Source organism: Anthonomus grandis, chromosome 6, assembly GCF_022605725.1.
Source record: "Anthonomus grandis grandis chromosome 6, icAntGran1.3, whole genome shotgun sequence".
Classification (NCBI taxonomy): Eukaryota; Metazoa; Arthropoda; class Insecta; order Coleoptera; family Curculionidae; genus Anthonomus; species Anthonomus grandis.
In genome coordinates, this window is record NC_065551.1 from 16,937,195 (window position 1) to 16,960,902 (window position 23,708).

Sequence of the window (23,708 nt, forward strand, 5' to 3'; positions counted from 1 at the left end):
AGCACCATAAATATTCTACATAATTATTTTTTTAACTGAAGCACATAATAATAATATTAAAATAATAATTAAATATTAATTAAAACAGGTAATAACATATTATGGACCGATTATAATTTAAAACGGTAAAACAAAAAACGACTTTATGTAACGACCCGGCAATTAATATTGATATTTTCTCTCTACCTCAATGCAGGTTCTTGTTTCTAGCTCTTGCGTAAGTTCTTTGTAAAGTTTAAAAACTGGTTGGCATTCATATTTAAAGCGATATTTATTTATTGGTATATTTAATAAACTGGTTCGAGTTCTGAAAAATTTATTTTTGTATGTGAGAATCAGAATATATAATTGAAAAATTAATTTCAAAGACATATCAAGAATGTTACAGTAATATAGAGTTAGGATATTTAGAAAATTTATAAAGACCAATAACATTCTTAAAATTCAATTTTTTTACCTCAAAAAGCATAAGCTTTCTGTTTTTTTTAATATTATTTTTTTTTATATTCTAGTCAAATTTAAAATTATATATTTATTGTTTTTAAAATTTTCTTCAAAAACTATGAAAGTTTTAATTTTTTTAATAATCAATTAGATTTTTTATACTTGTATTTTAATTTCCAAAAATTTGAATCATTCTATATTATTATAAATAAAATTGAAGTTTAAATTGTTTAATTTCAATTAATTTTTATATTATTTTTTTTTCTTAAGGTTTCTATTTTTTAATAATATGTTTATTATAAATAAAAAACAAAATTTTCTTTCCAGACTTATCAATTTATCTATTTTGTAATTTTCAATGTATTTTAAATTAATTTATATTTATAATTTTTTCAATCATTGCAAAAATTATTAAATTCTTACAAATCAGAGAAGAAATTAAAACATAAATATTAGAAAATGTTTTTCATCTGTTTTCGTTTACTTTTAGTTTATAAATTACTTTTATTTAAATAGTTTAGCTACTCTACTGTAAAACAATTTAAGGTCTGTAATGTACGGTTCATATATTTTATGTTTTAAAATATTTTAAATAATTTTTAATTTATTTTTAAAAACTAGTAAGCATTCTACTCTAAATTTGTCTATTTTTTTAATGATGCGATATATGTATCAGTTGCCTTAGTCTTGATTTTTTCTTCTATCTAAATAGTTTAATTTTAATTCAATATTTATTTTAATTACAAATTATTTGAAAATGTTATTTTAATGATGTATCATTGAATCTTATCAATGTTTTCAAACTAAATTCTTTAAAAATTCCTGTTAAAGTTTTTTATATTTTTAATACAAAAAAAAATAAAAAACTGATTTTTAAATACACTTAGCCCTATATTGTACGCTTTATTCATTTTTTGACTTTGACTATATATATATATATATATACAGGGTGTTTGGCGGAGGGTTAGCCAAACTTGATGGGCATATAGATAGGCTCAGATAGAAGATATTTTCTCTATAAACTTGTACTCTAAAAGTCTCGTTTTTTTTTATACCATTGATTTTGTGTTATTTTTAAGATTTTCAAAAAAATATGACTTTTGACATCTTTAAATTTTTTCACCATATTTTTCATGTTTTTTTTACATTTGTATTTAGGCTGTAATGTATCCTGAATCTAAAAAAATCAATATCAAGTACAAATAATACCGAAATAAGTCGTTTTGAGCTCAAAAAGTTAATAAAAGTAGCAAAAAAAGTTATGAAAGGTAACTTTAACTTGACGCAAAAGAAAAACTAAAATCTATTAAGATGTTCGGGTAGTTTTAAACACATCTCCAGTTAATACCCTTTTCAATGATATACGATGTGTAACACAAAGCCGACTAACTTGCCACAATTCATGACTTTAAGGACAATAAAGTAAAAAAAAATATTTTTTTAATTTTATGTATTTATTTCAAAATTACAAATCTTATTAAAACTGCGCTCCCCTGGGTCTAATATATGCCCTACGTCGACGTCACATTTCCACTGTCGTAAGACGAAGCCGCATATCTTTTCTGATAGTTTGAAAAGCGGCATCGATTCTTTGAATGGTCAAATGAGGAGATCGTGGAACATGCTATAGGACTGTTGTTGTGATAACAACAATATGTGCTACATATTGTTGTTGTCATTTGACATTTGTCATTTGTCGTGGTGTAACTTTCTAGCTTTCTTACGTACCCAAGTCGTTAATTTATTATTGTATCGTTTCTGTAGTTGTTATTGTTAATACTGTTGTTATTGTTCCTGTTAATCGAGTTTTTATATTGTTTTTGTGACTTTCCTTATTTTCGTATCGTTATCGCCACAATGGCTGCATACACTACCGAAGAATACGCCGACATTGTCTTTGCTTATAAAAGATCCAATGGTAATTAGTGATTGGAGTATTCGGATACGGGAATCGAGTAGTATTCGATTCCTAAGAGAATCGAAGGTACTCGAGTACTTCAGTGTGGAATCGATTCCGGTACTCTGAATTCCTAAATTTTATTCGATTCAGTAGTAAACTACTATTTTGTGATCTGGATCTGTACTTTGTACTCGAGCACGATCGATCGAAATCGAGAATGAACATAGTTCGATTTTATTTCACATTATTTCCCAACGGAACGGAATCGAATCTTTGGATTTGAATCGATCTCCGCTGCTACGGTCCTACGGCTGGCACTTGGCGGTCGGCGGCATAGACGTCGGCATTTTTTGCAACGATTTTTTATACTTTATTATATTTTACATAGGAGCCCTTTCTGTCGGCACGCAGATAACAGATTCGGAGAAAACGTAAAAGGAGCTGAGTCTAATGTTTTTTTTTTAGTTAGACAAAAAAATTTTAAAATTGCACGTATTTAGTTATTTTAGTTTTGCTTATCTGCTTTTGCTTTTGAGACGTATAGGAAAAAATAAATAACTGTGTTCCTATTAGATGAAGAGTTTTGTTGTTGGTTAAAATGTTGAGTTTGTTTGTGAGAATTTTCTTCGAGTTTTCTTACGTGTGTAATAACATAATGAGGTCCGATGTGTGGGAAATTTTTAAGAAACAGGATAAAAGTGTAGCTATTTGTTTAATTTGTAAAAATAAGTTGAAATTTTATGGAAGTACGACAAATTTAAAAAAACATCTGACCCGACTACACCCAATCCAGTACAAGCAGCTCACTGATAATTCAGAAGCTTCAACGTCAAATGAACCACCTGAACACTTTGCAGAAAATAGGGAAGAAAATGGAGAAGATAGCACAAATATTAATATTGATGCAAGTAAACAAGAAACCAAAGAAATTAAAGTGAGAGAAAAAAAGAAAGCGTTCGGTGAAAATTCTGAGCCATCGCAGCCTCAACCCAAAAAAAGTAAACAATTAAAGTTATTTGGTGGACCGAGCACCACTGAACTTAGTGACGAGAAAAAGAAAGAAATAAATGAAAAGCTGTTAAAAATGATTGTCCTAGATTTTCAGCCACTATCTTTTGTTGAAAATAAAGGTTTTAAGGACTTTGCTAACAGCCTTAATGCGCTTTATAAAATCCCTAGTAGGAAATATTTGACAAACACTCTCTTAAAAGACAAATTTGTTAAGGTAAAATCAAACATTAAAGCAATGTTGTGTCCGGTGAACTATGTTTCAGTGACTACGGATATATGGACATCGGATAGTAATATTGCTTATGTAAGTTTAACATGCCATTTTAGCTATAAGGATAAGTTGAATTCTCAAGTTTTGTCTACCGATGAGATTTCTGGGTCCCATACTGGTGAAAATATTGGTCACACATTAAAAAAAATATTAAATGAATGGGGAATTATAGACAAAGTCGTTACAATTGTATCCGATAACGGAAGTAACATAAAAAATGCAGTAAATCACCCTTGTGTGGCACACACCTTAAATTTATGCGTTACCGACAGCATAGAAGAAAACGATAATTTTTTATTAATTTGCAGCAAATCTCGAACACTAGTTTCGTATTTTAAACACAGTGTACTAGCGACCGAAAAATTGAAAACGACACAGATTCAAATGGGGTTTCCAGTTCTCAAAATTAAGCAAGATGTTGCCACAAGTTGGAATTCGACATTATTTATGTTAGAACGCCTTTTAGAGATTAAAGATGCATTGTCCGTAACATTATCTAGTTTGCCTCAAGCTCCACTTAGTTTAAACTCTATGGAATGGAGTATTGTTTGGGATTGTGTGCCAGTTCTCAAGCCTATCGAAATTATGACGTCAGTATTATCGGCTGAAAAATATCCAACGATATCTACAATCATACCACTAATTAGAGGACTACAACACACTTTACAACATATAAATTCAACAACGGAGGTTGGCATAAAATTAAAACAGTCATTATTGGAGGTGATAGGAAGAAGGCTTGCTCCGCTCGAAAGGGATAAAATTGTAGCAAAAGCGACATTGTTAGATCCGAGGTTCAAAGGTATAGGCTTTGGACTGGAATAAAACGCTAAAAACGCTGAGTCTTGGGTATTAGAAGAAGTGAAACAAATCGTTTTAAAAAATAGCACTGATTCTATGCCGGAACTTGAACCAAACTCTTTGCCACCGACATCAGACCTATCTAAAGATCTTTGGGCATTTTTTGATGACAAATTATTGAAAAAAAAATCAATTGTAACACCGACAACAACAGCAATGTTAAGTATAAGGCAACATTTGTAACTCCCAAATTTGGATAGAACAAAGTGCCCATTTCAGTTTTGGAGCCAAAATAAAACTATGTTTCCAGAACTGTAATTAGCCCAAAAATATTTAAGTATTTCTGGAACGCCTGTTCCATCAGAAAGAATATTTTCTAAGGCAGGACAAGTCGAACTAATGTTCGACGAAATCGCTTACTACCTAAAAATTTAAATCAGATTATTTTTTTGAATAGTTTTTATTTGCAGTAATTTTTTTGCTTTTCATTTTTGTTTTTACTTTAAATCTTAGAAATAATGTGTTTTTTTTAAATAAATTTTCGTTTGTGTATTTTTTAAATTATATAAGTTATTTTATTCAATGAAACAACTTATAAATAAAATAAGTTTTTTGTTTTTATTAGTTTAAGTTTTAAAAATGTGTGATATTTGATGTACCACAATATATTATATGTTATAAAAAAATAAATGTCGGATTTAGTTTTTTTTAAGATTTATTCAATAAAAATAAAACAGTTATCCGGATCAGTACTCAGTACTCATTTAAGTATTCGATTTTAAGTTGTACTCGATTCCGTAATATTCGATTCCTTAAAGTATTCGATTCAGCCCATCACTAATGGTAATACGCGAGAAGCACAAAAAATTTATGAGAAGCAATACCCCAATAGGCGTGTGCCCCACCACAACACTTTTCGTCGATTAAGGGAAACAGGCAATCTAAATTTTCAAGAACCGAGGATCAATCGGAGGCAGTATGATGTTGCTGTAGATGAAAATGTAATTCGCGCATTCGATGAAGATCCCACCACTAGTACAAGGAAAGTAGCTACAGATCTAAACATTTCTACATGGAAAGCATGGTCAGTTGTCAAGACAGAAGGAAGGCATCCTTTCCATTACACCCCAGTGCAAGGTAATTTCATACTACATCAACAACTTAATTCCGCAATTTTTACTGGCATCGTGATACTCTATTCTAGGTCTTCTGCAAACCGACTATGAACGACGAGTACAATTTTGCCGCTTTTTGCTTCACGCAGACGTTGAAAATTAACACTTTTTAACAAGCATCTTATGGACAGATGAATCAACATTTACACGTGCGGGGATATTTAACCAACATAATTTACATTATTGGGAAAAGAAAAACCTAAATCCGCATTTGACCAGAGCCAAGTCTTTCCAAATAAGATTCAGTGTTAATGTTTGGGCAGGTGTGATTGGGAGACACCTCATCGGTCCACACTACTTGCCGAGAAACCTCAACGGGGATAATTACTTACATTTTTTACAATATGATCTCTCACAACTATTGGCTGATATACCCATATTTATTGAGGACTTATTTTTCTTTAAAGTTATGAATTGTGTCAAGTAACTCGTTTCAAAATGGCGGCCTAATAAAAAAGTATTTTTTTTATTTTAACGTTTACATTTTTATGATTTTTGAATAGGTAAAAATCAGTGTACGAAAATAAATGCGTCACTATTTTATTTTTACATAAAAACGACAGTTCTAAATGTCAAAATAACACATAAGCGCCATCTTGAATAAATGCATTAAATAGAAATCTTGTGTTACCTCATTTAAAAGGTTTTATTGAGTACTTTTAATATTTATTACATAGACTCGGTGGACTCCGTTTTGACCTGTCTAAAAGTAACAGCCAAAAAATACACTGTTGCGATTTTATTAACGTTTTTAATAATAATATACAAATAATTTATAATTTTTGAATTTTGGATTTAAAGATTAACTTTTTGGTTTCTTAAGACTTACTGAACCGCCCTCGTATGTCACATTTCACGTTAAAGGTTATTGAACATTATTTAGACATTCCAAAAACCAAATAGCTATTAAAAAAACTCGAAAAAAAATTTTAATATATATTATTATTAAAAACGTTAATAAAATCGCAACAGTGTATTTTTTTGGCTGTTACTTTTAGATAGGTCAAAACGGAGTCCACCGAGTCCATGTAATAAATATTAAAAGTACTCAATAAAACCTTTTAAATGAGGTAACACAAGAGTTCTATTTAATGCATTTATTCAAGATGGCGCTTATGTGTTATTTTGACATTTAGAACTGTCGTTTTTATGTCAAAATAAAATAGTGACGCATTTATTTTCGTACACTGATTTTTACCTATTCAAAAATCATTAAAATGTAAAACGTTAAAATAAAAATAAATACTTTTTTATTAGGCCGCCATTTTGAAACGAGTTAAGATATGGGTCTAATATTTCAGGGTTATAAAGTACTCATTGAGACCTTTAAAGAGACGTACCACACGACCCCCCTTTCTATTTAAAATTTTTTCTCAAGATGTCGCCCAGCCGCCATCTTGGAATTTACAACTACCTAGTTTACTGTGAAAAATAGTATCTATAGACCAATTTACTTATGCCAAGTTTCAAAAATTTTTTCTGACCCGTTCAAACAATAAATGGGGGGGGGGACTTCAAAGAAAAGCACTGTATATAAAATGACTACACGTCTTGCGGTCTAGTTAGAGCAACATCAGGTCTAAATTTAAAAATATCAGTCTAAACAAAATGAAATTTAACTAAAAAACACTAAAAACCTTAAAAAAATAAATCCTATAAACAAGATTAAATTATTATAAGTAAATCCTACGGACTATCTAGATTCTGGACACTAATACTAAATTAGTTAAATTTCATCATAATTATTAAACATAAGTTTAAGATTTCGACTATATATAATGGTAGGGACAATGATAAAAAATATGAAATTAAATTTTTAATAATTTAATTAATATTAAATTAAATGAGATTTGGCTCGAAAGTAACTACGTTATTTACACACACGAGAACAGGACTCTTTTTAGCCGTCGCAATTTACATTTTCTCCAGAGGGTCCAGCTTTTTAACTTTAGGGGAACATGAAGTATTTCAGTCTCCACCCCTGGAATTTTTTTTTAAGATAAATGGTTCGAAAATGCTCGTTTGGATTACTGACTTCGGCATTTTTATATTTTTCAAAAAACGCTACATATTCTTTAATGCATGTCCAGGTTTTTCTACCAGATTGGCCATGTATACTGCGTTACAACCCCCATACTGCATGCATAAAATCTTATGTATGCTTTATGATATTTAATTATTCCATGTGGCTCATGAAAATCTTTTGTAGGCAGAGACATAGCACCCATAGCCAAACTGAATACTGACAAAAATTCTGGTTGATTACCAAGAGGCCTTTTTTTTTATATTTCAAGAAGTAGTATAGCAAGGAAATTACTGGTCTTAGGGGAATATTGCTCTTGTGGATTTTAGAAAGATCATATAGAGTCGGAGTTTTAGGATTCATACGATACAGTTTTTCTTTTTTAGTGTTGAAGAACTCAAGACCTAATCTTCACCTCCCAACATTTGTTTAACTTTTGTAAAATACGAGTTCGTGATATCTCTATTAACTGTAACAAAAGCCTCTGAAACTAAAAAATCAAATATCTTTTGAATATAGTCAGCCCCTTTTTAAATCACTAAGCACCCCCCTGCAGACCCTTGTCTTTTTTTGACAAGATCAAATCGTTACTCTTTATTTTTTTAGGGGAATTAGGTGTTTTTTATTGATTTTTGATACTATTTGAGCCACAAGCAGAATTTAAAAAATTTGTTACTTTAGTACGTAAGGTGTCCTTGTTTCCTAAATGAGTCGTCTGCAAAACACTTTACGCCTCCCTAGCTAGTCTCTCGTGTATGTAAGTTTATTTTATAAAGATTTATATATGTATGCTTTTTTTGGTAGAGGTAATGTCGGACAAATTTAAAACATCTTTTATGGACCTAAAAATGACATTGGCCAAATTTTATTTGATATCTCTAGAGTTAGAGACTTCAATCTGTTGGTGGTTTTAAGGCGATTTAACTTATTGTTTAATTTATTAAAAGAGTTTCTAAAACTAGTCTCAAACCTATCGCTGAATAAACCGTCCAAAATACTAAATTCCAAATGATTTAAAAAATAGTTTAACGTCAACAGAGGGACTTTAGTAAAGAGTTACTTTTCAAGGTTCTATAATGGCACTTAATTAGTTCCTTTAACCAAGTTGTTCCGGCGACGATTATAGCAGTTTTTCACGATTTAGTTTTTGTTTTACACTTCCAATTTATGAAAAATAAACTTTGTTAAAAAAAACTATATTTATGGTAGCAGATTAGGTTGTTTTGGTAGTGGCGAATTAGTGTAGCTTCACAAGCATTTTTAAATATAAAAATCTCATCCACTCTTTGCAAAGATACCAACATACCAAATTGACGAAAATAAAGTATACACACACACGATCTAACAACATGTAATAAATGGTTACACGTCTTCGCTCTAGAGTCTTATTTTGAATTTGAATTAAATTATAATTTAATGTTTAGATACATTTTACTTAAAAATTATTTTAAATTTTTTTTATTCATGTATCAATCAGTTTTGATTTGTCAATTTTAATATGATTTTTAGATTTCTTGAAAATTCGTCTTTAAAGTAGTTAATTAAATGTTTTTGTATAAAAAAACAATAAGGGTTAAAAAACCTGATTTTTACATAGACCTTGATTTTAAATGGTACATTTTATACATTTTTGTCTTTTATTATATTTTTATTTTATTATCAATTGATTTTTTTGCATAAATTCTGTGCCAATTTTTTTCGAAAATGTATATTTTGCTGCATATTATTTGTTTCTTCAATTTTTAAAATGTTCTTTCATTTAATTATAATTTAATATTCATTTTAATTAAATTAATTTTTAGTGTCTGCGACAAGTTGGGAAATCTCGATATTGAAAACACAACAGATCAAAATATGTGAATTGCAAGCTAAGCGTAAGCCTAAGCATACTTTAGTCAAAAAGTTAATAGTTTGTGAATTATGTTTTATTTTTCTTTATTGAATAAGAAGCATTTTAGATTTTGGCATAAAACTCGGTAAATATAAGGAAGGTTTTTTAGAAACAAGGCTCTGTTACTTTTTTTATCCAAACTTCTAGAGGGTACCAATTACAGCACTATTTCGCTAAATAACTAATCGTAAATTTTGTGCTAACCTGTATACAATAACTGATCGAAAAATCTTATTTTTTCGTATTTCCGAAATAAAAAAAGGTCCACTTTTAGAAATGTCTAAAGTTACTATTAACATAATCTATATTTAGAGGTAGTTTTGAGTCTTAGAGTACCATAATTACCGACAAAAATAATAACATTTTTTTTGTAAACTCTATCGGCTAAGTTTCACGTAAAAGATGCTTTGACAAGTCATAGGTGAGATTGACTGCAAGAATGGACTGGATTTACTTTTAAAGGCCTTTTAAGACTACTTTTAAAGGTTTGTGACTAATTGAGTTGGGGTTGAGCAAAGTGATGTGTCTCGCACTTGGAATCGATATCTCCAGAATAATTTTCTTTATGACGCCTAAAATCAGTAGAAGGCGTGCAACTAATCAACATCATAATAATATTCACTGAAACATTCGAAGGAATCTAACTATGCCATGCCAGTCAAACGAGATATGCGTGATGAGTTCAAGTATAGTCTCTACATTGTGGAGGCGAATACAGGCAACAGGTTTGAGATGTCGCCGACCAAGAGGGTACCTCGACTACAACCTGAGTACAAAGTTCATTGACTATAGTGGGCGCAATGGCACGTGGTTTTATCTGCAGAACTCGTTTTTTTTAACCAGAATTTGTTTGGTGCAGGATAATCAAAGAATACATGTATAGATGGAACCAACACGCAGCAGCTGCGCGGCTTGCTGCAGTACTACCCTTTGCAGGAGAAATTGCTATGTTCGGGGCTGGTATCATATCTATAGGTCGCACAGAATTAGTTTATATTTAAGGTACAGATATATGAGGGTGATTCTAGACCTTTACGTCGGACTATGGTGATGCGCTCTTGGTAAGGCTTTCGTTTTTAGGAATGATAACTCCCGAACATACTGTACCAGATCTGAAATCAGAAGGCATTCGTTATCATGAATCCTATAAAACATCCTTAGAACATGCTAACCAGGACAGTGGCGGTACCCAGAAGCCCATCTAGGCCTATACAAGTGCTTGTTCATTCTGTTTGGGAAGAATGGCACAAGAATGACATCTTATAGAGTAAGTGTCTTTAAGCCCGCATAAACGCTAGAGATGGAGATACACGATATTTAAAAGTTCTCCAGTACTTTTATTAAGAAAAACCAGAAATTTGTTAATTTGTATTAAAAATAGGCCTATATATAGAAAAATATTAAGTAAGCGAGTAATAAAGTATTTTTTACAAGCGTTGTATTATTTTCCTAATTAAAACTGATTAATTAAACCTAATATTAATAAATAATTTATAACATCAAAAAAAACTTTCGAAAAAAACTTTCGAAAATTGAGGGGGATGCAAACCTTTTGAATCTATGTGTATATACCGGGTGATACAGAAAAAAGGGAACACTTAATAACGTTTTTACTTTTTAGGATAAACCAATGAAATTTGGTATATCAATAGAATAGTCATAAGAGCATCTATTGACATATTCTATTATTTTTTGTTACTTTCGGTTTAGCAGGAAGTGATATTAACTTCTTTATTTCAAATGGGACAATTGGTATATTATTACGTATTTTGATAGAAAATAATATTTTGAGAATAATGATATCCTATTTGCCACTTTTTGTTTTATGCTCATAGAATTTTTTTTTGAATTTTAGAATAAGGTGTCATTAATGCATTGAAATTTTTTTTTGAATCAAGTAATCATGGAAAAATTATAATTTATATTGTGTTTTATTATTTAAATCAGTTTCTCAGAAAACATTTGAAATATTAGTAAACATTGAAATTCTTTCAAAAACTACGGCCAATTTATTTGAATAATGAATAATAATTGAACTTGACAAGTTGCCATGTATTATGTCAATTGAAAAATAACTCAAGAATGCATCCAAACAAAGCCTGTATGCTATTTCTATTAATTAAACGCATTTATTTATACAACTTAATTTTTTTCTTCTTATGGCTTATTTATCAACCAATTTAAAAAATTATTGTATCAAATTATTTGGAAAAAGAAACCGCGTTTTAAAAGTGGTTGTTCCCAATAATGTGCTATTTAAAAAAATTAAGCAAATGCTAAAATGAACAATTTGGACATTTTAAATAGACGTGTAAAAGATTTAAATCATAAAATGTAACAAACACTATTTTTCCGTGATTACTTGATTAAAAATTGAAACTTTCGACGAATTCATTGAATATTAAAATATTAATTAAGTGTTCCCTTTTTCCTGTGTCACCCGGTATAAAAAACCCAACTTTTAAATAAACCTTAGCTCTAAATTGTGCGTTTCATACACATTTGTTAATATATTTTTCTTTTAATTTATAATTTATTTTTTTAGGTTATTAATTCTGTGTTAGTTTTTTTCAAAAATGCGAATTGACCTAAGCATACCTTAGCCAATATCAATTTCCTTTGAGTTTAAAATATCCTTTATTTAAATAATTTAATTTTAAAAATAAATAACCTTTCCTAAAAGTCAAAACAATAATAAAGATATTATTCTAACAAAATAATATAAGAAAAAAAATCAACCGTCTATATGAACAAACTAATTATAAAAATAAATTAAATAGTTTCCTTTAAAACGATTTTATATCTAATTACCATATTCTCACAGTGGTCGGCCTTCACATGAAATCGCATTATGTCAATTAATTTTACTTTCTTCGTATAAAGAATGCGACTTGCTGCGACCTTCCTGGTTGTTCTTATCGTCGCCCCTCCACTGCCCGCCTCCCCCCGCCCTTTGTCCACCCTTGTCGTTTTAGCATTGATTTTATGTTAATACGTGCCAGAACATTGTTATGACCTATTGAATCGTTTCGCGTGTTAACTAATTAGGCCATTAGATATTTTTTTTAAATGTTATTGTTTTTTTTCACCATTCAAAAGTATTAATTCTTTTCCAATTTTTTTTGTTATAATTAAAACAGAAACTGCTTTCTTAAAATTAGCAAAATGTAATATAATACAAGTTTGCAAGAAGTCTTAAGTAAGCCGTTAAAAGCTTAAATAGCGAAACCGGATACCGTGAAGCTTTAAATATCTTAAATTGCAAAACTTTAATACTAAGTTTTAAAGTACAAAGATTGCTCTTAAATGAAAAAAACCTACAAACCTTTTAAATGAACATCATTATGTATACAGTTCTCAAAAACACGATATAAATTATAAGAAGTAAAATCCGGAATAAAACCATCAAGAATTGCGGGATCACTCAAATCCATCGAGCGTGATCACACCGACCATTTTCACATGCAAAGAGTTTCCCTTATGTTGGGAAATATAAAGGGATCGTAAGCTTTTATCGTACACGAAGGTCGGTCTTTTAAAAACGGGAAAACAAAGTCGAGAGCGTTGACAAGATGCTCCAATTTCAATATACAAAACTTATAAAAGTCTTGGGAAATGGTAATACGAAGTGGAAATTTTTTTATATTATTTTTTCACTTTGTTAGCCTTATAGTCTAAACACGTGTTACAGTGTTACGTGTAACAGTTGTAAAACGTAGTATATATACTGTAGATTTTTCGATAATATTTTGAAAAAAAAAGTATATTTTTTTCTTGCTCGTTTAGATCAGAGAATATATTTATCACAATAGTTATTTCAAGAGTAATATGTTATATACTAATATAATCAATAATTTTATTACTTATATATACTACATAACTCTAGTAGTTGCCAACCTCAGGGGGACTTAATATGGTACTTGAAAAAGAAACAATACACAATTTAACACTTGATAAGCTATAACATTAAAAAAAAGTTTTTACTCGCTTATCGTCAAAGGTATGTACCTCCTAATCAGTACAAAAATAATTTTTCCCTCATCGTCCTGTAAAAGATTTAGAATTGTATATATTTGCCTCAACGTTGATTAAAAACTATAATTTCAATATATAATCAGTTTTTTTTTCTATTTTTACTAACTATGACCAGCAAAATAAATTATTCCATAATTCCCAACAAAACAGTAAAAACATATTTTAGAATGATTAATATATCTATCTCAGTAGTGATTTTAATATCTCGTGATATACTTACTGAATTATATTATAAATTTATCTCGTCAGTGATTTTTGTAACAAAACCAGTAAAACGAAAATATATTATGTTTTTTTTGTTAATTTAGATAGAATAATTGAGGAGCAGACTTGCAAAATGCGGTTTGTCCAAAATTGTAAATATTCAGGAAACATCAAAAACTTATGCTACGAATCGGTCTAACTTACCGAGTTTTACCAAAAAATTAGGAAAATTTAGGATAAGTAAATACTAGAATGGCAGACTAGAAGAAGCAAAAGTAACTTTGGTATTTTAGAAAAACATATAGATGAAATGCTATTTGCATGTCTATAGTGAGCAAAATGCCTTTTGATTGTAATTTGGAAAAACTTTTTGGGTAAAATTACCACCAAAAAATGAAGAACCATTTTCTTTAAGCAGGATTTTTATTTTTTAACAAACTTAAATGAAATTAACATCTTCCGTATCGTTACAGTCACAGTCCTCACTTTCTTCAACATTGGTTTCAAGCTCACACTGGCCTTCTAAAATTAGAAATAACCATTCCAATTCTGGATCCTGATTCCAGTTTTCTCCAGTTAATGATGCCAATATTTTTTTTAAACTCTCTACTTTTTTTCCCTTTATTTTATGACCTAAACCTAATTCCTGTAATTCTATTTGATCGAATCTTGCTCGTGGTTTTAGGAGGGATTAAAACTTTTTTGTCTCATCTGAATTGCGATATAGTAACTCAGTTTTCAGCAAAATAGTATGGGTAGATAGACTTTTCGACAAGAATGAATGCCAGTCACTTTTTTCAGATGCAGCAAAAGTTTTTTTATGTCAAGTAAATGCCAGTCAGTTCCAAGTTTTTGTACACCACCCACTTTGGTGTAGATATGTCAATATTGATCTGGAGTTTTTATAATACTATGAGACCGTAAGCTTTTTTCAATGCGTCCAAAGATACGATCGGCGGGGAGATAAGAGTGACCTCTAACTGGAAATATAATTTCTATGTCCCTAATCTGCTCATATGAAAACGTTTGAAGCCAAAATATTAAAGCATGCATAACATGATTATTTTTATTTTGTCCTCCACACCCATCTGCAAAAAAACGAATTTTCGTCGCATTGTCTGGAAATGTAAGTTTTTTCAAAAAATCGATGAGCGGAAGATATCTCAGTCGCCCCTCTACCTGCTCGGTGCTCCATCCACGTATAGAATACTGGGTCTTTACAATTAAGTTTGGTAATGCAAAAAAAGTATATTGACAGCTGTTGGGCGTAAAATGCCTTCTGAATAGGGACCTTGGGTAATACCTGAACTTGTTGCAGATCAAAGCAATATGAAATGGTATTGGGATCTTCAACTTTCATTAATTTATAAAATTGTGAGGCACGGAATTTATGCACTTTTAGTTCAGTAGATAACTTTTGTTTTGGTTTGGTTTGTGTTCTAACGCAGTAGCTACAGACATCAGTAGCGGGACTACCGAATCCTATATTAAGTATTTACTAAACACCCGGCTGAAATATTTGTAATTTACTTTCAGATTGTTTGGTGCTTTTTTGTTATATAATTTGTTATAAAAAAGTTATATAAAGTATACAAATGTTGTATTCTGATGATACATAAATCCGTCGAGACTTTTTTCTTCCATAGTGACTTTCCTTTCCTTCTAACTGACTAATAAAAGATCTTACAGCATTCAGTTTATCCACAAACTTAAAAGTACGTCTATCCCCTCCACTTTTTTCTGTTAAAATTGTTTCCCCACTTTGCACTTTCCTGCAAATGGTATTCACCCTCCTCTGACCAACATTGTAAGCAGCCATTATTAACTTCTGACAAACCTGCAATTTTTGTTTTAATAGGTAAAAAAAAATTAAATCCATATTTTTTTTAAATAAAAATAAATGTATATAACAGCGTGGGAATTTGAGCACTTTTAGTTTAACTTATGCAATATTTTACTGCAAAAGACTGAGGTTTTTCCATCAGCCTTGCGACACCTTTTTCGTTTAGGTATATCTAAAGTAATGTAACTGGCTAAAATTCCATCTTGAACGGTTTTATTGGATTTTCTATAAAAAACTTCCCGAAGTTTAATTACATCTTCTCGACTCACTTGCTGACATTTTAAATTTGAATTATTTTTATGGTTGCAAGCTATATCAAATTGCTCTAAATCGGCATCATGGTTTGAATACCTTAAAATATTATAAAGTCGTAACAAAAAGAAATAAGTATTAAAAAATAAATTCATACCTCACTTGTTTTGTTCTTTCCCTAGTTATTAAATTAATTTGTCGCTTTCGGCTACCCCGGTCACTATCACCAACAATGTGCTCACCATTTACAGACTCCATTGTGATTTAAACTTCAAGAAAAAGTTATGAAACAAACACAAAATACTTATATAAACTAAAACCACACTGACAGAAATTAGGTTATGAAACAAACATGTTTACATCTGGACCAAACGCGATTTGTTTGTCTTGTGGACAAAATACTTTTTATTTGTCTAAAGGTGATGGACTAAATGCATTTTGCATGTCTAGGGGATTTTCGCAATATATTTTAAATGGTACAAAATTCGATTTGAACGTCCAAAGTGATGTGAAATGATAGAAATTCGGTTAAATAATGTTGCGCCACCTTTAATTCAAAATGTGAAAATTTGGACAAACTGCGTTTTGCAACTCTGCTCCTCAATTAATTTTTGGAAGCAGAATCACATCATAAGAGTTATTTTTCGAGGGCTAGATTATGAATTAATAAAAACAAAGTCATTTTATAACATTTAAATACTCAAAACGCTTAGTGACTTTCAAAGCTATATCAGTTAAAAAATATTTTTTTCGCTTATCATCAAATCTGCCAAAAAAACTTGTTTCCCGAACAATTCATTTTTATAAACCCACCATTTAATCACTACAGAAATTATTTTTTTTCTCATCGGCCTGTAAAAAAAACAGGTATTTGTATTTATTTATCTCAATGGTGATAAAGATTCATCAGCCTGTAAGCAGTGCAAAAAATATATATTTTACATATTTATAGATATCAGTAATAATTTTAAAAATGCATCTCCGTATTGTATCCACTAAAATCATTTTCCTTACATCTACATATAACCAGCATTTTTTTCTGCTTTTACTAGCTTGTATGAAATATATATTTATATTACCAGTTATTTTAACAAATATTCCCAACCCGTAATTAGTAAAAGAAGTTTTTTCTCTGATCGGCTTGGCTGAAATTTTAAAATTTTCTAAATCTTTAACCAGTAAAAAATAAGTTTTATTTACTTGAACATCATAATATTTTTATCTCTGTCATGATTTAATAAGTTTCAGCTACGTACAACCCGTAAAATCCATTTTTCTTGAATGACTTGGCTGAGATTTTTAAAACTTTATCCACCTACAACCGGCATAAATAACTTTTCTCTTATTAGCTTAGATGTATTCTATTTATTTATAGTGATTTTACGGATTCATCTATATCCAGCATGAATCAGTTAAAACGATTGTTTTCGTTGATTATTTTTAAAAACATCGTAAACGTATCTCCTCAGTGATTTTCCTACCAACCTACTACCAGTAAAACGAAGAGACAGTAGAGGCTACAGAGACTCACATATATATACGTGACAGGGGCAACGAAATCGACGCAACACAGATTATGGAGGCTCTTGGAGGCTTATGGAGGCTATAATAATGAGTCTAATAAATACATAAGAAACCATAGGCAAATATTTTGTCTACCGTTTTTTTTTTTTTGAATAGTGTCGTGGCTTTGACAATGTCTTAAGCTCTGATGGTGGCCTACGGCCAAAGCGCTAGGTAGCAATTTTCAATTTATTATAACGCTGAATACAAGTAGTGTGTTTTATTTATTTAGAGCATACAAATCCATAATACTAAGCAAGGATATAACAATTTTCCAAGTGGAACTATACGCGAGATTGTGGGAATCTAATCCGGAAGAGGACAGATAATAATTGACTCATGTTCCTGAAAAAAAATGCCTCAAATTTCCGAACCATAACCGATATTAGTTTAATTTTGTTTTTAAATTATTTACATTTTTGGGAAAATTGACTCGTTTTCCTTAAAAATGACTCAAAGCTTAAATAAAACTAATACATCATCATTAGTAAAGATGAATACATTTGGCAGGAAAGTAGTTTTAAGATGAAGGATGAACTGACGCGTCAGGCAAGTAATTGTTGGAAATGACCTCCATGACTATCTAAGCAGTAATAAAGATCTTTCTCAAAATGTTGCCGCACATTTTGCAATATTTAAGAAGTAGTTTGAAGGCACTGCTTCACAATTCTTTGCAGCAAATCTTCTAACGATGTTGGCTGAGTTCCATAGTTTTGCTTTTTAATTGACCGCACAAAAAGAAATCCAAAGGTGATAAATCAATGGCATCTCTTCTACTAATCTATTGTTCTGAAAACGTCTGATCTAAAGTTTGTCGAATATGTAATGCGTAATCTGGTAGGGCACCATCCTATTGGAACATCAACCTATTCGCAATGTATTGCCGTTCATTCTGATTTGCAATTATGGCAATTAATGCAGGATCTATAAGACATTTTACAGTAATTAAAGCAAGTGTTGAATAGAAAATATTCATCGTTTATAATTCGTTGACTCATATCTTCACTAACTTGTAATCTCTTGTAAAATCGTCTTCAATGAGTTCTTGTAAAGGTGAATTTTATACGGATGAAAATTATGGGCCTTTAGTATCCATTGGATACTCGAACTAACAACACACACAGTATCCAATTTGCGGGTACTTAATGTAGGATCTTCCTAAACTTGCCCTAAAATTCCTACTTCTGTTGCTTCGTTCCTTATGGGATTTTCAATGTTGCGTGTTTTTATTGGCGACTAATGCAGTTTCTAAGTTCGAGAGCTTTCTAACTATAAGCTCTCGAACATATTTTTGAGGCACGTTACTGTTCCCATGTCGTTCATTAAATATTTATGCTCCAATCGCTATCTTCAACAGTAAAATAAAAAAAAAACCATGGGCCTAGTGAGTAGTATTTTATATACCGAGTGTCTTAGGAAAGTGGTTCGCCCCTATACCGATTTTAATTTTTTAAGTTAAAAAAATTAAATTTGATAGGTGGGTGTAGCACCCAAATTGAGATTGGCTGACGTATTCAGGTATTTTCTATCACTTCCGGTTTAACCGGAAATGACCCTGACTTTCTTATTTTAAATAGGATTCCTCAATTTTTTTGGCATATTTTGATAGAAAAGGACATTTTAAGAAAAATCATTTTCCATATGTCAACTTTTGACACCTAACCTTTAAATTATTTAATTTTTTATATTTCAATCTAGAGTGCCTTGAATAATCTAAAATCGTTAATTTTACATCAAGTAGTCCTAGAAAAATATAATTGACTGTCTTTTGTTTTTTACAGCTTTCCTAGATGCGTCTAAAGTTTGCAAAATCGTATTTTCGACTATAACTCATTTTTTTCAAATGGAACCAGGGTGGCCCATTACCATAATTAAAAAGTGTATTGGGTATGGTTTTTCTTAGAATGTTATTTTCTATCAAAATATGTCAAAAAAATTGGGCGATCCTATTTAAAATAAAAATGTTTTTTTCAGTCATTTCCGGTTAAACCGGAAGTGACAGAAAACAACTGAATACGTCAGCCAATCCCAATTTGGATGCTACACCTACTTACCAAATTTCATTTTTTTAACTTTAATTAAAAAAAATTAAAAAAGTTATGGTGGCGAACCACTTTCCTAAGACACCCGGTATATACAAATATATATTATGATAAATACAAGTATTTTATGGGTTCATTTAAAGACTTATTCTATGAACAACAGCTTGAATAAAATTATATGTATATTAATTTTGACAGGCGTTTAATGGTTCAGATTATATAGTTATCACATTAATGATCCTGAAAGTTCATTGATCTATAAAATTGGAATAAAAAATACAAAAATTTAGAACTTTAAGATACATATCTTACCACGTAGACTAAGTGTTTATGAAATAATCTGCATAAGGAAAAAATGTTACGTTAAATTTTCAGGTTTAATTAAATTTTTTTGCTGACATTCAATAAATAAAATAAAAAATATTTGAACCTATTTGGATCGTATCTATCGATCTTTAGATAAATTCAGATACCTTTTAAATCAACAAACATCCATATTTTATCGATTTCAATCATCTGGCATAATATTTAAACAAAAACCTATATAAATTAACCAATTTTTAATCAATTACCCACTTTGACACAAACAACAAATAATCCAAGAAAAAAACTTTGATTTAACACGATCCGCTTACAATTCACTTTCAAACGCGAATTCGCTTTCAAATTAAAACCGCTCGATCAATCGATTTACCTAAGACACGTTACGATCGTGAAATCCGCGATCCCACCGCTCAAGAACACGTTCAGCGATCAATTGATCTGTGCGAGCCACGATCAATATCGCGTCCGTTCCCAAAAACGTAAAACTATCACTTTCACAAAACAGTTGCAAGCGCGACATGCGGCTTATGGCAATAATCTTTTGTTTAAACAATATTATAACCTTAAGGTTATTTGTGCAACATAAGAAGTAAATGACACATTATAAACGTTATAGTTTCTCGGCCGTTGCTCCAGTTGTCCATGGAGTTACAACTGTATTTTTTTCTTTAAAGAGCCTATAATGACAAATGTTTCTGCTGTGGCGCGGAAATAATGAAAATGGTGTTGATGGCGTATGAAGAAAGTCAAGAAGATCGTTTGGATAATGATGATGTTGATGATTATTCGTATACAGGGTTTTGTTAAAAAGAAATTTTAATTTTATGTCAAAGCATGTTTAGGAATTCAGCTTGAGATCTTTAGACATGTCTCTTAGATAATCTGATGGCAGAATGGCATTACGTACGCCCTGCAGTTTATCCTAAAGGGAGGCTTTAGCATAATTTATTCATAAAGTTTCGGTATATGCGAGCTTTGACCTTAATATAGTCTGAAACTTTAATAAATATTTACAGTTAGAATATATCTTATATATCACTTCTTGAAATAAACTCTGATATACTTAGTGCTTTTTATTGATAATATCTTCTGCTTCTGCTTTTAGAGCAGGTTAAAAGAGTAATTAATATGGTTTTATCAAGAACCATAAGAAAGGGTTGCTAATTAATACCGGAGGGGCGGAATTCCAGTCATGATAATAGCAAAATGGTAATTTATATTTTGCCTTTTCAGCTTCTATGCAGAATAATAGCCGTTGAGTAAGCAGCTCCGCGTAGAAATTGCAATTCCGACATAAGGCTGATTTATGTTTTTTGTGTGTTGGAAATACTGGAATCTGAAGTGTAAAAAAACGTTTTTTTAAAGCTTTGATATTAAACTTATTTAAGTCGAAATAAATGTAATTTATCTGTAGTGAGCAGAACCAGAAAAAATTATATTCTAATATCTACAAATAGGTTAAAACAATAGTATTTCACACCTTAACTGCAATATAATGTATGTATACAAGGTGACAATTTGAAAATTAGCAATGGCTCTTAATTTTGAAACCGTAAAGAAAAAATAAAAAATGCTTGAAATGGTTTCTATAGTAACAAGGGGGGGATCAAAGTGATTAGGTTTTTAAAAGTAAGACATCTCCTTAAAAATTTCAAATTGGAAGCACAGTAGAGTAATACCTTGTTTGAAAGGTCTATTAATTCCTTATATTTTGCGTAGTTACCTATACATATAATCGCTATTACACTGTTTGTCTATTTCGGTTAATTTTTTTGAAAATTTCTAGGAAAATTTTGCATTTGAACGTTAGATTGATTAAGAACAAAAAAGACAACTGCAAGATTACGTTTATTCTATTTTTAAAACAATAAAATACCTGGATGAACCTAATTTATTTTATTAAATGCCCAAAATGCATTCCATTATTTTGTAAGCAAGCAAAAGTACGGCGTTTGTTTTAAAATATTGAACGACTAGGGAACTATGGGCAGTTTGTTTGCTTGGAACATATCTGATGCAATAATGCCAAATGCTTATGCAGAAATAGCAAAAAAAAACCCTTTATAATATCATATAAATGTGTCTCTATTCTATTCGAGCAGACGATGAATAGCAAAGAGAAAATATTTTCGGTAATAAGGCCCATTTTTTATTTCAATGTTTCCTTATAAAAGGCAAAACTGTCGTATTTGAGGCTTAGAAGATCAATGCATCCACAAGGTGTCACTGTATGTTGTCATTATTGCCTGGAAGAATAATTAAACCATTTTCATTGAAAGCGAAAAAGGTAATGCATTAACGGTGAATGGCAAACATTATTAACCTATAATAGGTTTCTTTTCCCTCGTTTGGAAGCTATTGACCTTGATGAAATGTAGTTTTAACAGGACTGTGATATGTCATACCGTCCATTAAACATTGACGATTTTGCATGAGTTAGCTCCTGGTCGTATTATTTCACGATTTGGTGACCAGAATTGGCCTCCATGCTCTTGCGATTTAATGTCTTTAGACTTACTATCTGAACTATCTGAAGTTACAGGTTTATGTCAATCAGCCTGCAACCATTGAAGCATTGAAAGCTAAAATTAGACGCTTTATCAATGAAATACCACCACATGAATATAATAACGACAAATCAAACAATCAATACTATCGACAAAAGTATTGACAATACCGTCAAAAAGAATACACATATGCCAGCAAAGCTGTGGCGGACATCAACATTAGAAAAACATTAGAAAATGAATCTGCAACCTATAAGACGCAAATAAATATGTTACAAATAGAAGTTAATGATTTAACCAAGATGAATAAGAATATGATCCAGTCAATAAAGGTGTTGGAAGTTGAAAAAGATACTTGCTATTCCGATATTTGTGCATTAAAGGAACAGCAAAACATATCTAAATTCGTTAATATAAATTATCCAACACAGTTGCCATGTAGGCCAAATTCACCCGTTGATAATCGACCTAGGCTTCTTTTTGTGGGTGGAAACTGTAGTAGAGTGTTCCTGAAGAAATTGCGTCTGAAGTTTGAAGCTAACTACAAAGTCCAGTGTTTCCTGAAACCAGGAAGTACAAACAATGAACTGATTTATACTGCATCATCTATGGTTAAGGAATTTACAGAAAATTATATGTTGATTTTAATGTTAAATGGTATTTGCTCATCATTCGATATTTAAAAAAAATTTATACATTTACACAGCAATAGTTTAGTGATGACAAGCCCTTACATGTATCCAAACCATAATGTAATTTATGCAATATGGCTCTCTATAGAATATTTCACGCAAATAATATTAATCTAAATAGAATTTTAGAGTCTAATCATGCCAGCAACTTTGGATCAGATTTGGCATCATTACTGTATACCCATATTTTAAAACATTTCAAAAGTAGCATTTCATCAAAAAATGTGTCCACAATAAAACCAAGTAATCAATCTGAACCTCTAGATACTGACTGTGATAGGGATTCTTTTTTATAGATAAATACACAGAAGATGAAGCTCACTTACATTCTATAAATAACATTGAAAATAAGCATGCGAAAAGTTTCAGTAGTTTTATTTTAAATATACAGTCTCTAAGAAATAAAATGGACGAGCTTCATCTTTTACTTGATTCATGTGATTTTCCTGATATTGTATTATTAACTGAGCACTGGTTAAAGCCTAACGAATGTTTCTTAATATCTGATTATATTCCTATATCAATTTTTTGTCGGCAACACTCCATACATGGAGGAACAGCTATTTTAGTTAAACAAAGAATTGAAGCTTTTTTCTGTAAAATTAATAAGTATGATAGCTTTCTGTTGGAGAAGGTTTTTGAATTCTCCCTTTGTTTTTGTAAGCGATTTAATGTATATGTTCTTTGTGTTTATAGACCACCCACAGGAGATATTGGTATGTTCCTGGAC

At 30.5% G+C, this 23,708-nt stretch overlaps 2 protein-coding genes across 6 annotated transcripts in view; both read right to left on the bottom strand.

The window, feature by feature from the left end:
• Window positions 1–20,220, bottom strand: part of LOC126738056 (uncharacterized) — a 29,794-nt gene extending 9,574 nt beyond the window's left edge. For 3 of the 4 annotated variants that reach the window (XM_050443231.1, XM_050443233.1, XM_050443234.1), the window contains exon 1: window positions 20,032–20,220. The gene's annotated coding sequence lies outside the window, so the exon portion shown is untranslated. Of the gene's footprint in view, window positions 1–20,027 lie in introns of all 4 variants that reach the window. The other variant, XM_050443232.1, reaches the window with a different exon arrangement.
• LOC126738060 (synaptotagmin-15-like) overlaps window positions 1–23,708 on the bottom strand; it is a 196,081-nt gene that overhangs the window by 112,654 nt on the left and 59,719 nt on the right. The gene's annotated exons all lie outside the window — the stretch shown is intronic.